Source organism: Heptranchias perlo, chromosome 4 (assembly GCF_035084215.1).
Source record: "Heptranchias perlo isolate sHepPer1 chromosome 4, sHepPer1.hap1, whole genome shotgun sequence".
Taxonomy (NCBI): Eukaryota; Metazoa; Chordata; class Chondrichthyes; order Hexanchiformes; family Hexanchidae; genus Heptranchias; species Heptranchias perlo.
In genome coordinates this window covers 132,539,083-132,557,044 of record NC_090328.1, presented here as the reverse complement: position 1 = coordinate 132,557,044, position 17,962 = coordinate 132,539,083, and positions in this window count along the sequence as shown.

The following is a 17,962-nucleotide window of genomic DNA, read 5'->3' as shown; positions in this document are numbered from 1 at the left end:
AGATTTTGTTTGATTTTGAAAGGTAAGATTTTAAATAAGATTGCTTGTTGCTCAGCAAACAACTCCAATTCTTTGCTGTGACACAATTGCATTTTAAAATCTTAAATTGACAGCTGAACTACCTCAAGGCATTTGGCTCCTATGAGCTCCAAAATATGCTCGGAATAATATTTGGCTGTTTCAACCCTTCCCCCGCTTCGCATTCTGCTGCCAATCTCCAAAAAAGGTTGTGATGCTAAACAGTGCTTTTTTGTAGGAGTTAACTTTAGTTTTGACACAGCAGGATCATTGACATGCTGGACAGATGCGCATGTTGCAAAATTGGCCCTTTAATGTCATGACCACATAATATTATGGCCATATCATGTTGAAGGCTTATTTCTGAATCCCGCTTCCATCTGCTGAGGCTCCACACCAGAAGCCTTACTAATTACTAGTTTGTGACACAGGGCCACTGCAAGTTGGGCAGACATCATCCTTACACCACCAGAAAGGAGCATAGGAAGAGGAGTAGGCCATTTAGCTCCTTGAGCCTGTTCCGCCATTCAATGAGAACATGGTTGATCTGTGACCCAACTCCATATACCCATCTTAGCCCCATATTCCTTCATACCTTTGGTTAACAAAAATCTATCAATCTCAGGTTTAAAATTAACAATTAAGATAGCATTTGAGGAAGAGAGTTCCAAACTTCTCCCATGTAGAAGTTTTTCCTAACTTCATGCCTGAAAGTCCTGGATCTAATTTTTAGGCTATGTCCCCTAGTCCTAGACTCCCCAACCAGCGGAAATAGTTTCTCTCTATCTACCCTATCAGTACCCTCAATATCTTGAAAATTTCGATCAAATCACCCCTTAATCTTCTAAATTCCAGGGACTACAACTCTAGTTTATGTAATCTCTCCTTATAATTTAACCCTTGGAGTCTAGGCATCATTCTAGTAAATCTACACTGTACTCCATCCAAGGCCGATATATCCTTCCTAAGATGCAGTGCCCAGAACTGAACACAGTACTTCAGGTGTGGTCTAACCAGGGCTTTGTACAGCTGTAGCATAACTTCAACCCCCTTGTATTCTAGCCCTCTAGAGATAAAGGCCAGCATTCCACTTGCCTTTTTGATTATATTCTGTACCTGTCCATGACATTTTAATGATCTAAGTACATGGACCCCTAAGTCTCTTTGGACCTCCACTGTTTCGAGCTTTTCACCATTTAGAAAATACTCTGATCTATTCTTATTTAGGTCCAAAGTGGATGACCTCAGAATTGTCTACATTGAAATCCATTTGCCACAGTTTTGCCCATTCAGTTAATCTATTAATATCTCTCTGTAATTTTATGCTTCCATCTACACTGCTTACAATGATGCCTAGCTGTGTTATCGCCGTTCCTTCATCGTCACTGGGTCAAAATCCTGGAACTCCCTTCTTAACAGCACTGTGGGAGAACCGTCACCACACGGACTGCAGCGGTTCAAGAAGGCGGCTCACCACCACCTTCTCAAGGGCAATTAGGGATAGGCAATAAACGCTGGTCTTGCCAGCGACGCCCACATCCCATGAACGAATAAAAAAACCCGGAAAATTTGGATATGTGGCTCTCTATCCCGTCATCTAAGTCGTTAATAAACAGTGAATAATTGAGGCCCCAACACAGATCCCTGTGGGACACCACTGGTCACATCCTGCCAATTTGAGTACCTGCCCATTATCCCTACTCTATCTCCTGCCACTCAGCCAATTTCCTAACCAGGTCAATAATTTGCCCTCAATTCCATGAGCTTCAACTTTAGCTAACAGTCTTTTATGAGGACCAAGGGATAAAGAAAGAGTGAACTACTAAACAGAAACTGACTTCCTGACACAAAGATATAAATATAACAATAGGGGGGGGGGAAAAAATTGAATCTCTCTTGGACGTACCCTGTCCCCACAGGCTTCAAGAGAAGCCGATTCTACCTTTTTAAACAAAGTATATTGTGAGATCAAAGGGAAGTCATGATATAACTGGAGAAATTAACAAAATATCTTTGCTGATATTTCATCATTTATGTGCCACTTAAAATGAAGGTGTTTCATATTATAGAAGACAATTTAACTTAGCGATAATACACGGAGGGGGTGGTGAAATCTCCGTCAGTCACGGAGATGGATGTTCAAATGGTGAAATGGGTCACGATGGATCTTGTCCTTCTGGGGCACGGGTCAGGGCGAGTGCCGATTTTGGGAGGCCATAGTTGAGTAGTTGAGATATGTGCATGGAGAAACATCTTTTGCTTGATAATCTTTGAAGATCAGGAATTACTTATACAGAATTGTCTCTGATGAGCTTAATGGTGTCAGATACGGTCCACGATAAGGTAAACTCCATGCTTTCTAATTTGGAGGATTGCGGATTTCTTTGGAAGGATGAACTAGATGAGTAGATTGGCCTCCTTTACATAATTATATCTTTGTGAATGTTCTTAATCCAATTACAGAATGAAATTTGTCTACAAATCCTCTGGGAAAGTTCTCTTTTCTGAAACAAAAGCCGAAAATGTTGGAAATGCAAAGCAGGCCTGTCGGTATATCAAAAGACGCAAAAAAAAATCAAAGAAAGAAAGGAATTGCACCTTTCATTTCCTCAAGACATCCCAAAGTGCTTCATAGCCAATGAATTACTTTTAAAGTGACATCACTGTTGTTTGAGCCTGTCACTGGTGCAGTGAGCATTCGCCAGACAGGTCTCACAAACAGCAATGAGATGGATGACCAACTAATCTGTGTGGCATTGGTTTCGCCATGAATGTTGGACAGGACAAGTTAATACTTCAGGTGTAGACTGTCATCAGAACTGGGAGATAATTGAACTGTTCGTAGGACTGATCAAAACAGGGGGCGGGGGCGGGGTGGGTGGTGAAACTTAGGGAAAAGTAAAGAGTCAGAAATGATGAGTGCTGTTGTCGAGAAGTTTACTGTTTGCTTTCAGCTTTTACTTTTTTCTCTTTTCTGGAATCTTTTGTTTCTCAAACTTACAAAGTGATCCTCCATTTCAGCACACAAGTAATTGTATTTGATCTGCTTCCTCTGTCGTTTACATGAACAAAAAGAGTCTTATTAATGCCGCTGACCAATACCAATTAATACTTGCAACAACAACAACTTGCATTTATATAGTGCCATTAACGTGGTAATAGGACTCAAGGCGCTTCACAGGAGTGTTATTAAATAAGGAGATATTAAGACAGCTTGGTCAAAGGGGTAGGTTTTAAGGAGCGTCATAAAGGAGGAGAGAGAGGTAGAAAGGTTCAGGGAGGGAATTCTAGAGCTTAGGCACAGGCATCAATGGTGCAGTGATTAAAATCAGGGAAATGCAAGAGGCCAGAATTGGAGGAGGGCAGAAATCTCAAGGGCTGTAGGAAGTTACAGAAATAGGATGGGGTGAGGCCATGGAGGGGTTTGAAAACAAAGATAAGTATTTTAAAATCGAGGTGTTGCCAGAGCAGGATCCAATGGGTGAACAGGACTTGGTTCAAGTTAGGATACAGGCAACAAAGCTTTGGATGAGCTCACACTGTAAGTTTATGCAGGGTGCAAGCTGGGAGGCCAGCCAAGAGAGCATTGGAATCGTCGAGTCTAGAGGTAACAAAGGCATGGATGAGGGTTTCATCAGTACATGAGCTGAGGCAGGGGCGGAGATGGGCAATGTTACACAGGTGGAAGTTGGCGGACTTGGTGATGGAGCGGATAGGAGGTCACTAGCTCATCTTAGGGTCAATAGCTCATCTTAGGGTCAAATAGGACACCAAGGTTGTGAACGGTCTGATTCAGCCTCAAACAGTGACCAGGGAGAGGTATAGAGTCGGTAGCTAGGGAAAGGAGTTTGTTTCGGGGGAGGGGAACAAAGACAATGGCTTCGGTCTTCCCAATATTTAGTTGGAGGAAATTTCTGTTCAGATGTCAGACAAACAGCTCGACAAATCAGAGACAGTGGAAAGGTTGAGGGAGGTGGTGGTGAGGTAGAGCTGGGTGTCACCAGCGTATATGTGGAATCTGATGTTGTGTTTTCGGATGATGTCGCTGAGGGGCAGCATGTAGATGAGAAATAGGAGGGGGCTAAGGATAGATCCTTGGGGGACTCCAGAGGTAACGGTGCGGGAGCAGGAAGAAAAGCCATTGCAGGTGATTCTCTGGCTACGACTGGATAGATAGGAATGGAACCAGGCGAACGCAGTCCCACCCAGCTCGTCAACCATGTCAAAGATCGAGAAAGATAAGGAGGGATAGTTTACAATGGTCACAGTCACATAGGATGTCATTTGTAACTTTGATAAGGGCTGTTTCAGTGCTGTGGTGGGGCAAAAACCTGATTGGAGGGAAATCAGATTGTAAACTCACACAGACTGCACCTCCGGGAGGTCTTTACATTTGAACATAGTTCACTGATATAGAGTGCTACTCACAAGTGCAGCTGAAAAATAATAAAAGAAGATGAAGATATGCCACAGTGCAGACAGCACAGCAAAATAAAACACAAAATCAACAGCGTCTTCACAATAATAATAAAAACAGGCTGCCAGTGGTGCTTATGCCGGTATCATACCTGAGCGCACTTTTCCATTGGTGAAGGCATTAACATTAGGGTCGTGCTTCTCTTTAACACACACATAAAGGACATGTTGAAATGTTCTGGCATGGTCCTGCTCACTGCAGTGGAGCTATCAGCATTGAGCTACCAGAGATTGACTGGTCCTCCAGCATCCACTTATCCCATCTTGTAGAACAATTGCTGCAGAGCATTGCCTTCATGTCCGGACTTTTGCACCAGTCACGGTCCAGACCAGACTACCTGCTGTGAGCACAACTTACACGAACAGCAGATATGAGGTCCTTGCAAAACTCAGCAGTGCGCTCATTGAGGTATCCTCAGCATCCTTTACGGTTTACTAGTCAAGGCCAGTTAAAGATAATTAGCATTCCATTAGTAAAACCATTACTCATTCATGTTATATTGTGCTAATTACCAATGCTACAACTGAGGCAATTGTCTTTCAACAATGAGAAACTGTCACTAAAATGATCTCTGCAACCCAGCTGCACTGATCACTGTAAACGATTGCACTAATATAGATGGATTGAGGTTTTGGAAAGCAGAGTTTGATTGTTACAAGTGACTGATCACAACAAATGATCAGTATAAGGTTCCACTGTGCAAGTTTTCCAGAGTCATTGCTGGATTATTAGCGAGATGCGAGAACTGGAAACATAGTGACATAAACCAACCTCAGTCTGAAATGAGGCGTTTAATTAAACAACAGAATCGGAGGCATTATGGCTTTGGAATAGAGAGTTTCATCACCCATTGAAGTGTTAGATTTCCTTATATTATCCAGTTTCGAGCAAAATTATACAGGGAAATTATGAGTTGTCTCAATGTCAAACATTTGTAAATGGGGAGATTGTTCAGGATTAATTGTAACATTGCGACAATAATAAAAAGGATCAACATGACAGATCAGGTGATATGTGTGAAGTGGGTAATTCAGCAAATAAGTCTGAGGATACAAAATTAGGAGCTGGTGTGTTGGAATTTGAGTTTGGGTTTTCAAGCATTGAAAATCAATGGGGGTGGAAATCTATCCCACAAGACTTGGAAATTCATGAATCGGACAGTGTTAATGCCACACAGAGGTTGTGCCCCACAGCTCCTCCAGGTAAAGAATAGAAATTAAATGCAAATATGAGTTTTGAATGGAAACGATGTTGAAGGACAGATTATGGAGTTGGTTCCAGTGACATTACTATGAACTGTATCTGGACTCCCCCACCAGAGGAAATGGTTTCGCTCTACCGACCCTATCAATTCCTTTCAAAATCGTAACAAACTCAATCAAATCACTCCTTAACCTTCAACATTCCATGATGTGGAGATGCCGGTGATGGACTGGGGTTGACAAATGTAAGGAATCTTACAACACCAGGTTATAGTCCAACTGTTTTATTTGAAAATCACAAGCTTTCGGAGGCTTCCTCCTTCGTCAGGTGAGCGTGGGATTCGGATTCCATGGAAGGTTGCCGCATTTATAGTCAGAGAACAATACCTGGTGATTACAGATAATCTTTCCAACTGCCTGTTGTCAAGGCAATCAAAGTGTTCAGACAGAGAGATGTTACCTACAGGACCACTGAATACACAAACGGCCAGAACAAAAGACAGACAGAGAGAGAGAGAGAGAGAAACATCCGAAAGGAAGAGAAAGACAGAGAATGACCCGTTGTATTAAAAACAGATAACTTTATTTCACTGGTGGGGTTACTTGTAGCGTGACATGAACCCAAGATCCCGATTGAGGCCGTCCTCATGGGTGCGGAACTTGGCTATCAATTTCAGCTCAACGATTTTGCGTTGTCGTGTGTCTCGAAGGCCGCCTTGGAGAATGTTTACCCGAAGATCGGTGGCTGAATGTCCTTCACTGCTGAAGTGTTCCCCGACTGGGAGGGAACCCTCCTGTCTGGCGATTGTTGCACGGTGTCCGTTCATCCGTTGTCGCAGTGTCTGCATGGTCTCGCCAATGTACCATGCTCCGGGGCATCCTTTCCTGCAACGTATGAGGTAGACAACGTTGGCCGAGTCACAGGAATATGAACCATGTACCTGGTGGGTGGTGTCCTCTCGTGTGATGGTGGCATCTGTGTCGATGATCTGGCATGTCTTGCAGAGGTTACCGTGGCAGGGTTGTGTGGTGTCGTGGACGCTGTTCTCCTGAAAGCTAGGTAATTTGCTGCGAACGATGGTCTGTTTGAGGTTGGTGGCTGTTTGAAGACGAGTAATGGAGGTGTGGGGATGGCCTTAGCAAGGTGTTCGTCGTCATCGATGACATGTTGAAGGCTGCGGAGAACATGGCGTAGTTTCTCCGCTCCGGGGAAGTACTGGACGACGAAGGGTACTCTGTTGGTTGCGTCCCGTGTTAGTCTTCTGAGGAGGTCTATGCGATTTTTCGCTGTGGCCCGTCGGAACTGTCGATCGACGAGTCGAGCGTCATATCCCGTTCTTACGAGGGCGTCTTTCAGCGTCTGTAGGTGTCCATCGCGTTCCTCCTCGTCTGAGCAGATCCTGTGTATTCGCAGGGCCTGTCCATAGGGGATGGCCTCTTTGACGTGGTTAGGGTGGGAGCTGGAAAAGTGGAGCATCGTGAGGTTGTCCGTGGGCTTGTGGTAGAGTGAGGTGCTGAGGAACCCGCCGCCCTGGTAATATCGGGCTCTTTGCGTCTGTCTTCACAAAAGAGAGGGACGATGCAGACATTGTAGTTAAGGAGGAGGAGTGTGAAATATTGGATAGGATAAACATAGTGAGAGAGGAAATACTCAGAGGATTAGCATCTTTGAAAGTAGATAAATCGCTTGGCCCGGATGAAATGTATCCCAGGCTGTTAAAAGAAGCAAGGGATGAAAAGGTGGAGGCTCTGACCATCATTTTCCATTCCTCCCTGGATACAAGCGTGGTGCCGGAGGATTGAAGGACTGGTAACGTTGTACCATGGTTTAAAAAGGGAGAGAGGGATAGATCAAGTAATTGCAGGCCAGCCAGTCAGTCTAACCTCGGTGGTGGGCAAATTATTGGAATAATTTCAGAGGGACAGGTTAAACCGTCAGTTAGAAAGGCACGGATTAATCAAGGAGAGTCAGCATAGATTTGTCAAGGAAAGGTTGTGTCGCACTAACTTGATTGAATTTTTTAACAAAGAGGGTCGATGAGGGTAGTGCGTTTGATGTAGTCTAACTGGATTTTAGCAAGGTCCCTCATGGCAGACTGGTCAAAAAAAGTGCAAGCCCATGGGATCCAAGGGAAAGTGGCAGGAAGCAAAAGGTAATGGTTGTTTTTGTGACTGGAAGACTTTTTCCAGTGGGGTTCCGCAGGGCTCAGTATTAGGTCCCTTGCTTTTTGTGGTACATATTAATGATTTGGACTTAAATGTAGGGGGCATAATTAAGAAGTTTGCAGATGATACAAAAATTGGCCGTGTGGTTGATAGTGAGGAAGAAAGCTGTAGACTGCAGGAAGATATCAATGGACTGGTCAGGTGGGCAAAAAAGTGTCAAATGGAATTCAATCCAGAGAAATGTGAGGTAATGCATTTGGGGAGGGCAAACAAGGCAAGGGATTAAACAATAAATGGGAGGATACTGAGAGGTGTAGAGGAAGTGAGGGACCTTGGAGTGCATGTTCACAGATCCCTGAAGTTAGCTGGACAGATAGATAAGGATGTTAAGAAGGCATATGGGATACTTTCCTTTATGAGCCCTCCCTCAGCTGATGAATCAGTCCTCCTCCATGTTGAGCACCACTTGGAGGAAGCACTGAGAGTAGTAAGGGCACAGAATGTACTCTGGGTGGGGACTTCAGTGTGCACCACAAAGAGTGGCTCGGTACCACCACTACTGACAGACCTGGCCGAGCCCTGAAGGACATAGCTGCCAGACTGGGCCTGCAGCAGGCGGTGAGCGAACCAACACGAGGGAAAAACCTACTTGACCCCGTCCTCACCAATACACCTGTCGTGGATGCATCTGTCCATGACAGAATTGATAAGAGTGACCACCGCACAGTCCTTGTGGAGACAACGTCCTGTCTTCACACCGAGTACAACATGGCACTACCACCGTGCTAAATGGGATAAATTCAGAACAGATCTAACAGCTCAAAACTGGGCATCCATGAGGCGCTGTCAGCCATCAGCAGCAGCAGAATTGTATTCCAGCACAATCTATAACCTCATGGCCCGGCATATTCTTCACTCTACGATTACCAACAAGCCAGGGGATCAATCTTGGTTCAAAGAGGAGTGTAGAAGAGCATGCCAGGAGCAGCACCAGATGTACCTAAAAATGAGGTGCCAACCTGGTGAAGCTACAACTCAGGACGACATGCATGCTGAACAGCAGAAGCAACATACCATAGACAGAGCTAAGCGATTTCACAACCAACGGATCAGATCAAAACTCTGCAGTCCTGCCACATCCAGTTGTGAATGATGGTGGACAGTTAAACAACTAAGGGGAGGAAGAGGCTCTGTAAACATCCCCATCCTCAATGATGGCAGAGTCCAGCACGAGAATGCAAAAGACAAGGCTGAAGTGTTTGCAACCATCTTCAGCCAGAAGTGCTGAATCGATGATCCATCTTGGCCTCGTCCTGATGTCTCCACCATCACAGAAGCCAGTCTTCAGCCAATTCGATTCACTCCACGTGATATCAAGAAATGGCTGAGTGTACTGGATACAACAAAGGCTATGGGACCTGACAACATCCCAGCTGTAGTGCTGAAGACTTGGGCTCCAGAACTAGCCGCGCCTCCAGCCAATCTGTTCCAGTACAGCTACAACACTGGCATCTACCCGACAATGTGGACAATTGCCCAGGTATGTCCTGTCCACAAAAAGCAGGACAAATCCAATCTGGCCAATTACCGCCCTATCAGCCTACTCTCAATCATCAGCGAAGTGATGGAAGGTGTCATCGACAGTGCTATCAAGCGGCACTTATTCACCAATAACTTGCTCACCGATGCTCAGTTTGGGTTCCGCCAGGACCACTCGGCTCCAGACTTCATTACAGCCTTGGTCCAAACATCGACAAAAGAGCTGAATTCCAAAGGTGAGGTGAGAGTGACTGCCCTTGACATCAAGGCAGCATTTGACCGAGTGTGGCACCAAGGAGCCCTCGTAAAATTGAAGTCAATGGGAATCAGGGGGAAAACTCTCCAGTGGCTGGAGTCATACCTAGCACAAAGGAAGATGGTGGTGGTTGTTGGAGGCCAATCATCTCAGCCCGAGGACATTGCTGCAGGTGTTCCTCAGGGCAGTGTCCTAGGCCCAACCATCTTCAGCTGCTTCATCAATGACCTTCCCTCCATCATAAGGTCAGAAATGGGGATGTTTGCTGATGATTGCACAGTGTTCAGTTCCATTCGCAACTCCTCAGATAATGAAGCAGTCCATGCCCGCATGCAGCAAGACCTGGACAACATCCAGGCTTGGGCTGATAAGTGGCAAGTAACATTTGCGCTAGAGAAGTGCCAGGCAATGACCATCTCCAACAAGAGTGGGTCTAACCATCTCCCCTCAACATTCAACGGCATTACCATCGCCGAATCCCCCACCATCAACATCCTGAGGGTCACCATTGACCAGAAACTTAACTGGACCAGCCACATAAATACTGTGGCTACAAGAGCAGGTCAGAGGCTGGGTATTCTGCGGCAAGTGACTCACCTCCTGACTCCCCAAAGCCTTTCCACCATCTACAAGGCACAAGTCAGGAGTGTGATGGAATACTCTCCACTTGCCTGGATGAGTGCAGCTCTGACAACACACAAGAAGCTCGACACCATCCAGGACAAAGCAACCCGCTTGATTGGCACCCCATCCACCACCCTAAACATTCACTCCCTTCACCACAGACGCACCGTGGCTGCAGTGTGTACCATCCACAGGATGCACTGCAGCAACTCGCCAAGGCTTCTTTGACAGTACCTCCCAAACCCGCAACCTCTCCCACCTGGAAGGACAAGGGCTGCAAGCACGTGGGAACAACACCACCTGCACGTTCCCCTCTAAGTCACACTCCATCCCGACTTGGAAATATATCGCCGTTCCTTCATCGTCGCTGGGTCAAAATCCTGGAACTCCCTTCCTAACAGCACTGTGGGAGAACCTTCACCACACGGACTGCAACGGTTCACAAATGCGGCTCACCACCACCTTCTCAAGGGTAATTGGGGATGGGCAATAATTGCCGGCCTTGCCAGCGACACCCACATCCCATGAACGAATAAATAAAATAGCCGAGGCATAGAATATAAGAGCAGGGAGGTTATACTGGAACTGTATAAAACATTAGTTAGGCCACAGCTTGAGTACTGGGTACAATTCTGGTCACCACAATGCAGGAAGGATATAACTGCACTAGAGAGGGTACAGAGGAGATTTACAAGGATGTTGTCAGAACTGGAGAATTTTAGCCAAGGGGAAAAATTGGATAGGCTGGAACTGTTTTCTTCAGAACAGAGGAGTCGGGGGGTGATTTAATTGAGTTGTACAAAATTATGAGGGGCCTCGATAGAGTGGATAGGAAGGACCTATTTCCCTTAGCAGAGAGGTCAATAACCAGGGGGCATAGATTTAAAGTGATTGGTGGAAGGATGAGAGGGGAGCTGAGGAAACATTTTTTCACCCAGAGGGTGGTGAGTGTCTGGAACTCACTGCCTGAAAGGGTGGTGGAGGCAGAAACCCTCAACTCATTTAAAAAGTACCTGGATATACACCTAAAGTGCCGTAACCTACAAGGCTACGGACCAATTGCTGAAAAGTGGGATTAGGCTGGGTGGCTCATTTTTGGCCAACACAGACACGATGGGCTGAATTGCCACCTTCTGTGCCGTAAATTTTTTATGATTCTCTGATTCTAATTTTAGTTAACTGTCTCTTATGTGGAACCTTATCGAATACCTTCTGGAAGTTTATATAAACTAGATCCATAGACATTCCCCTGTCTACTACATTAGTTGCTTCCTCAAAAAATTCAGGTAGGTTCGTTAGACATGATCTACCCTTTGCAAATCCATGTTGGCTCTCTCTAATCAGCTCAAATTTCTCCAAGTGCTCAGCCATTCAATCCTTAATTATAGATTCCAATAACTTCCCCACAACAGATGTTCGGCTAACAGGTCTATAATTTCCTAGTTTCTTAAATAATGGAGTTACATTTGCAATTTTCCAATCTGAAGGGACAATTCCTGAATCGAGAGCGCTTTGGAAGATTATGGCTAAAGCATCTGCAATTTCCTCACCTACTCCCTTGACAACCCTGGGGTAGAAACCATCAGGTCCTGGGGATTTGTTAGTCTTTAGTACCATTATTGTTTCTAACACTGTTTTCTTGCTTAACATTAACTTCAGTGAGTTCCAATCCTTGATTCATTATTAGTTTCCCTGGAATGTCAGGTATATTATCCTCTTCCTCTACTGTGAAGACTGACACAAAGTATTTATTCAACAAGTCTGCCAATTCCTTATTTTCATTTGCAATATTACCCACACCTGCTTTTAAAGGGCCCACTTGGCTCCTCTTTTTCTTCTGATATAATTGTAAAAACTTTTTGTGTTAATCTTGATATCCCTCACAAGTTTCTTTTTGTATTCCATTTTTGCTGCTTTTACTATCTTTTTTGTCTTCCTTTGCTGTTCTTTATAGCTCTCGCAGTCCCCTGGTTCGACACTGTTCTTTGCACTTTTGTTTGCTCTTTCCTTTCGTTTTGCATTATCTCTCACCTCTTTTGATGACCATGACTATTTTATTTGGCGAGTCGAGCTCTTGCCCCCTCGGGGTGTATACTGGTCCTGTATTAAGCTAAATTCTTTTTTGAACACCTCCCAATGTTAATCTGCAGTTTTACCCCATCACAGTTTTGACCAGTTTGCTGTCATCAGCCTCTGTCTCATCCCTTTAAAGTTAGCCTTACCAAAATCTAGAATCTAAGTTTCTCCTTTTCAGACATAACATTGAATTTGATCATTTCATGTTCACTGTTAGATAACTATTCCCTTACTGTTAGATTACTAACTAAGTCAGTCTCATTACTCATTACTAAATCTAGTATATCCTGCCCTCTTGTTGGTTCTGGAACATATTGCTCCAGGAAACTATCTTGAATGCACTCAAGAAATTCACTACCTTTCTGACTTGAGCGACTCTGTTCTTCCCAATCTATATGGAAATTAAAGTCTCCCAATGAAACAACTCTCTTTTGCTACAAGCCTCTCTAATCTCTGAATTAATACATGCTGCCACTTCATTGCTGCTATCAGGAGATCTGTCGACAACTCCCATTGCAGTTTTAAGTTCTCTCTTATTCCTCAATTCTAATCATAGAGTTTCTGCTGATTGCTTTCCCTGACCCATATCCTATCTTACTAATGTCGTAATAGTATCTTTAATCAATAAGGCGACCCCTCCTCTTCTTCCAGTTTCCCTCTCCTTTCTGAAGACCTTATAACCTGGAATATTTAACTCCCAATCATGACCAGCTTGCACCTATGTCTCAGTCATGGCCACCATGTCATACCCTCTAAGCTGCATTTGAGCCTCTAATTCACTCAAATTATTCCTTATATTCCATCCTTAGTACATAAAACTCCTATTTGGGCAAGAGACCCTAACCTGTCCTTCTGCTCTGACGCTGTCTTTCTCATACCGTTTAACTTAACGTGTTACATGTCACTCCTGCTGTAACTACTTTAGTTATTTTAGTATTCCCTTCAACTGGAGTATCCATATCACTGTTCCTGACCTAAACTCTGCTCTTATCCCTTTTTCTTTATCATTAAACTGTCATTTTTACTATTGTTTCTGACTTGAGACCTCCCTCCCATTTATTAGTTTAAAGTCCTTCTATTTATCCTTTCCGCTTGGACCTTGGAGGCAGATTAACCTGCTGTGCATTTCCAATATTCTCTGCTTTTTTCAGTTGAATCAGTATTAATAAGCCATTCCTTCTATTCTCTGGAAGGTGTATAACATTTATAAAATGTCATTGATGCTTCCTTAAAAGATTCTCTACGGGTGGCGTTATCAGACGATAGATTTTCGAGCTGCGTCATTTTGGGTCACTCAAGGCAGTGAAACTATGAACAACGGTGTACATTCCTCTCTTTGCTTCACTGCAATAAATGCAACCACAGTTGCAGTTAGACATGCCATTGTTTTTGCTCTAGACATATGAGAATACCAATTAAGCACAGTGGAAAATAATAATTCTGGCATATATGATTCAGATGCATGGATAGTTGTGCTGACAAAGGCAGTATTTTTGAACAACATTCACAGAATAAGAGTTTCCCTCCGCTCGACTCTTCCTCCTGCTCTTTAACCCTCCTGCTCTTTAACTCTCTTGCTCTTTAACCCTCTTGCTCTTTAACCCTCCTGCTCTTTGACCTCCTACTCTTTAACCTCCTTACCTTTAACCCTCCTATCCTTTAACCCTCCTACCCTTTAACCCTCCTACTCTATAATAAAGCCCCTTCTTACAAATATGCGCAGGCACAAAGAACAATCAGTGTTTTATAATAGCATATATGCATTTGGGATCCCTGGTTCTCGTGCTTGCTGTACAGTAGGTGTTAAGTTTTGTTTCTGCTAGAACGTTTAACTTTCTTTTATCCAATATTAATTCTGAAACAAGTTTTTTTTTACAAATACCCATTTAATTTAATACATATTTAATTATCCAACATCTGCTAATTAATATTTTTTTTTGCATGATAATACTGTGATTAGCAATTGCATGTTCCATACCTGTCTTTTCTAATCTAGTTAGACAGTAAAATTGAGACACGAGCGCAAAAACATTTAGCATTTATTGTCCTGTACAGTTGATCCTCGAGGAGCATTATAAATAAACACAGATGGATACCATTCATTTAACATACTTTTTAGTAACAAGAGAGAAACAAATTCCTTATGTGACAGTAATTGTTCAAAACCATCAAGCATATGTTTTTGGGAGGAAGGGTGGTTGTTGTCAGAGGGAGTCGAAGTGTCCAGCAGCAATTGAACCTTCGAGCCTGTGCGTAGTCAGCTTACAAAACTGCTTTACTAACACTAAGGTATCCAAATGTAAGGAATCTTACCACACCAGGTTATAGTCCAACAATTTTATTTGAAAATCACAAGCTTTCGGAGATTATCTCCTTCGTCAGGTGAGTGAGTGAATAAGGAGGTAATCTCCGAAAGCTTGTGATTTTCAAATAAAACTGTTGGACTATAACGTGGTGTTGTAAGATTCCTTACATTTGTCCACCCCAGTCCATCACCGGCATCTCCACATCATCACTAAGATATCCAAACAGCAATTTTTGTAGAGATTAAAAAAGCAGAAATGCTAGAAATCTTAAAACAGAAACAGAAAATTTGCAGCATGTCGATCATCATCTCAGTTTTGATGAAGGGTCAAGCCTGAAATGTTAACCTTTCTCTTTCAGATCCTGACTGAACTGCAATTTCCAGCATTTTCTATTTTTCAATCATTTTGTCATTTGTCTACAATACAGGTTAATGTATGAGGAATATTAGGCCCATAGTCTTTTAGTAGTGTGCACTACACCCCAAAATGTTGATGCATTTCCCCATAATATTCCCATTCTAATGAATCCAAGATGGTAGATCTTAAAATATGAGATTGCTTTCAAAACATTTTACCAATTTTCAACACAAGAAGTAGCTTCCACAGGCCAGCCTGCTCTCGCTGCAATCACAATCTTAACCTTATGCATCTGTTTTATAGTCTATAGCATGTCTCAGGGCAAATAATTCTCCCTTTTATTGCAAATGTGCTACTGGATAGTACAGTGTTATTTAATACGTTAGCCACCAGCCATACGTGACTAATTGGGAATCGAGATTTGACTCATTGCATTTCTGATTAGTTAATAAAAAATAAATAATAGATGCCATCATTGGACATGTCATCTCAATACTCATTCACATAGCATATGCATGTGTACTTTAATGTTTTTGCACGTTTATTGGTAAAATGCTAAGACAAAAAGCAGAGCGTATGAGTGTTTGTTGATTGTTGTCAGTCCTTTACTTCCATGGTTACTGAATCATGGTAGATGTTTGTTGAGTAAGTATATACATATAAAGTACATTTATCTGTATTGTGTGAGTGTGTGTGAGGCGTTTTTCACCAAAATTAGTGCAGGTCGCTAGTCAGCAATTTCTATTGGATAATACTGGATAGTCGACAGGATTCTCAAGTAGAATTATTTATAGAATAAGTAGTGTAGGTGAGTATAGTACAGTACAGTTTTAGAAGTCAACAGACAATTTCCATGGGGATAAATAAAACATGCCAGTTGAACAAGAGCCTTTGAATTCTTATAGAACTTGGGATGAAGTACTTCTCAGAAAGAAATATGTCATCTTGTTCCTAAGCAAAAACAGAATACAATCTTTGTGAGAATTACATAAACACAAGCTTATGGTGCTGAAATTCCCTCTACTCCACCACAAGACAAACAGAACTGCGAACAAACAAATCATGATTTTTTTTTGTACTCAAAATTCCTTTGAAGAACAGCCAACTGCTTTGAAAGCCAGCCTGTCAAATAAAGGTAATTGGCTGAACAATACCAACAATATTTATACCCCCTAGGCATAAAAGACATGAGGATGACTACATGGAATGTTGATGAGGACCACAAATATGCATTGTCTGGGTTTGGGCAATTTGACACAATTTCAAACCATAATAAATGCTAGACACATTCTGTTCATAGCTGTTTGATTTTTCAGATCAAAGACAATAGGATTACAGGAAGTGTTCTTGTGGTACATTATCTCTGAGCAACTTTCCAATCAAGATGTTAGCATGTCATAATACTTTATTCCCATTGCAGAAATATCATAGCATTAAACGAGCCATCTGGTCTTCAAGCAAACATGCTGACTTTTAAAGAATCTATAAAATCCATTTTCAGCGTGGTGTTTAAAATTGCTATTTAAGACTAAGTGAAAAGAGGAGAAGTCTTGGACAAAATTTCCATATCATCTGGAATATATAAAAAATGTTGAGTGGCCACAACATTGCATCAGAATTCCACCTGTATAGGTAGCATTGCGAGGTTCACGTGATGTCATTTATTAAGTATATTGGGGCTGAAATATCGTAACATGACCGCACCACAATACCCTTTTACCCCTGTCTTGTCTTTCATAATCAGGCGGACAGAAAATTACAATGAGCCCTCGGAACATAGGAACAGGAGGAGGCCATTAAGCCCCTCAAGCCTGTTCCGCTGTTCAATTAGATCACAGCTGATCTGTATCTTAACCCCATCTACCTGCCTTGGTTCTGTGACCCTTAATACCCTTGCCTAACAAAAATCTATCAATCTCAATTTTGACATTTTCAAGTGACCTAGCCTTAACAGATTTTTGGAGGAGAGAGTTTCAGATTTTCACTGTCCTTTGTGTGAAGAAGTACTTCCTGACATCACCCCTGAATGGCCTAGTTGTAATTTTAAGATTTATGCCCTCTTGTTCTGGACTCCCCCGCCAGAGAAAATAATTTCTCTCTATTTACCCAATAAATCCTTTAATCATCTTAAACACCTCAATTAGATCACCCCTCAGTCTTTTCTTTTTATTTGTTCATGGGATGTGAGCATTGCTGGCAAGGCCGGCATTTATTGCCCATCCCTAATTGCCCTTGAGAAGGCGGTGGTGAGCCGCCTTCTTGAACGGCTGCAGTCCGTGTGGTGAGGGTTCTCCCACAGTGCTGTTGGGTAGGGAGTTCCAGGATTTTGACCCAGCAACGATGAAGGAATGGCGATATATTTCCAAGTCGGGATGGTGTGTGACTTGGAGGGGAACATGCAGGTGGTGATGTTCCCATGTGTCTGCTGCTCTTGTCCTTCTAGGTGGGAGAGGTTGCGGGTTTGGGAGGTGCTGTCGAAGAAGCCTTGGCGAGTTGCTGCAGTGCATCCTGTGGATGGTACACACTGCAGCCACAGTGCGCCGGTGGTGAAGGGAGTGAATGTTGAGGGTGGTGGATGGGGTGCCAATCAAGCAGGCTGCTTTGTCCTGGATGGTGTCGAGCTTCTTGAGTGTTGTTGGAGCTGCACTCATCCAGGCAAGTGGAGAGTATTCCATCACACTCCTGTCTTGTGCCTTGTAGATGGTGGAAAGGCTTTGGGGAGTCAGAAGGTGAGTCACTCGCTGCAGAATACCCAGCCTCTGACCTACTCTTGTAGCCACAGTACTTATGTGACTGGTCCAGTTAAGTTTCTGGTCAATGGTGACCCCCAGGATGTTGATGGTGGGGGATTCGGCGATGATAATGCCGTTGAATGTCAAAGGGAGGAGGTTAGACTCTCTCTTGTTGGAGATGGTCATTGCCTGGCACTTGTCTGGCGCGA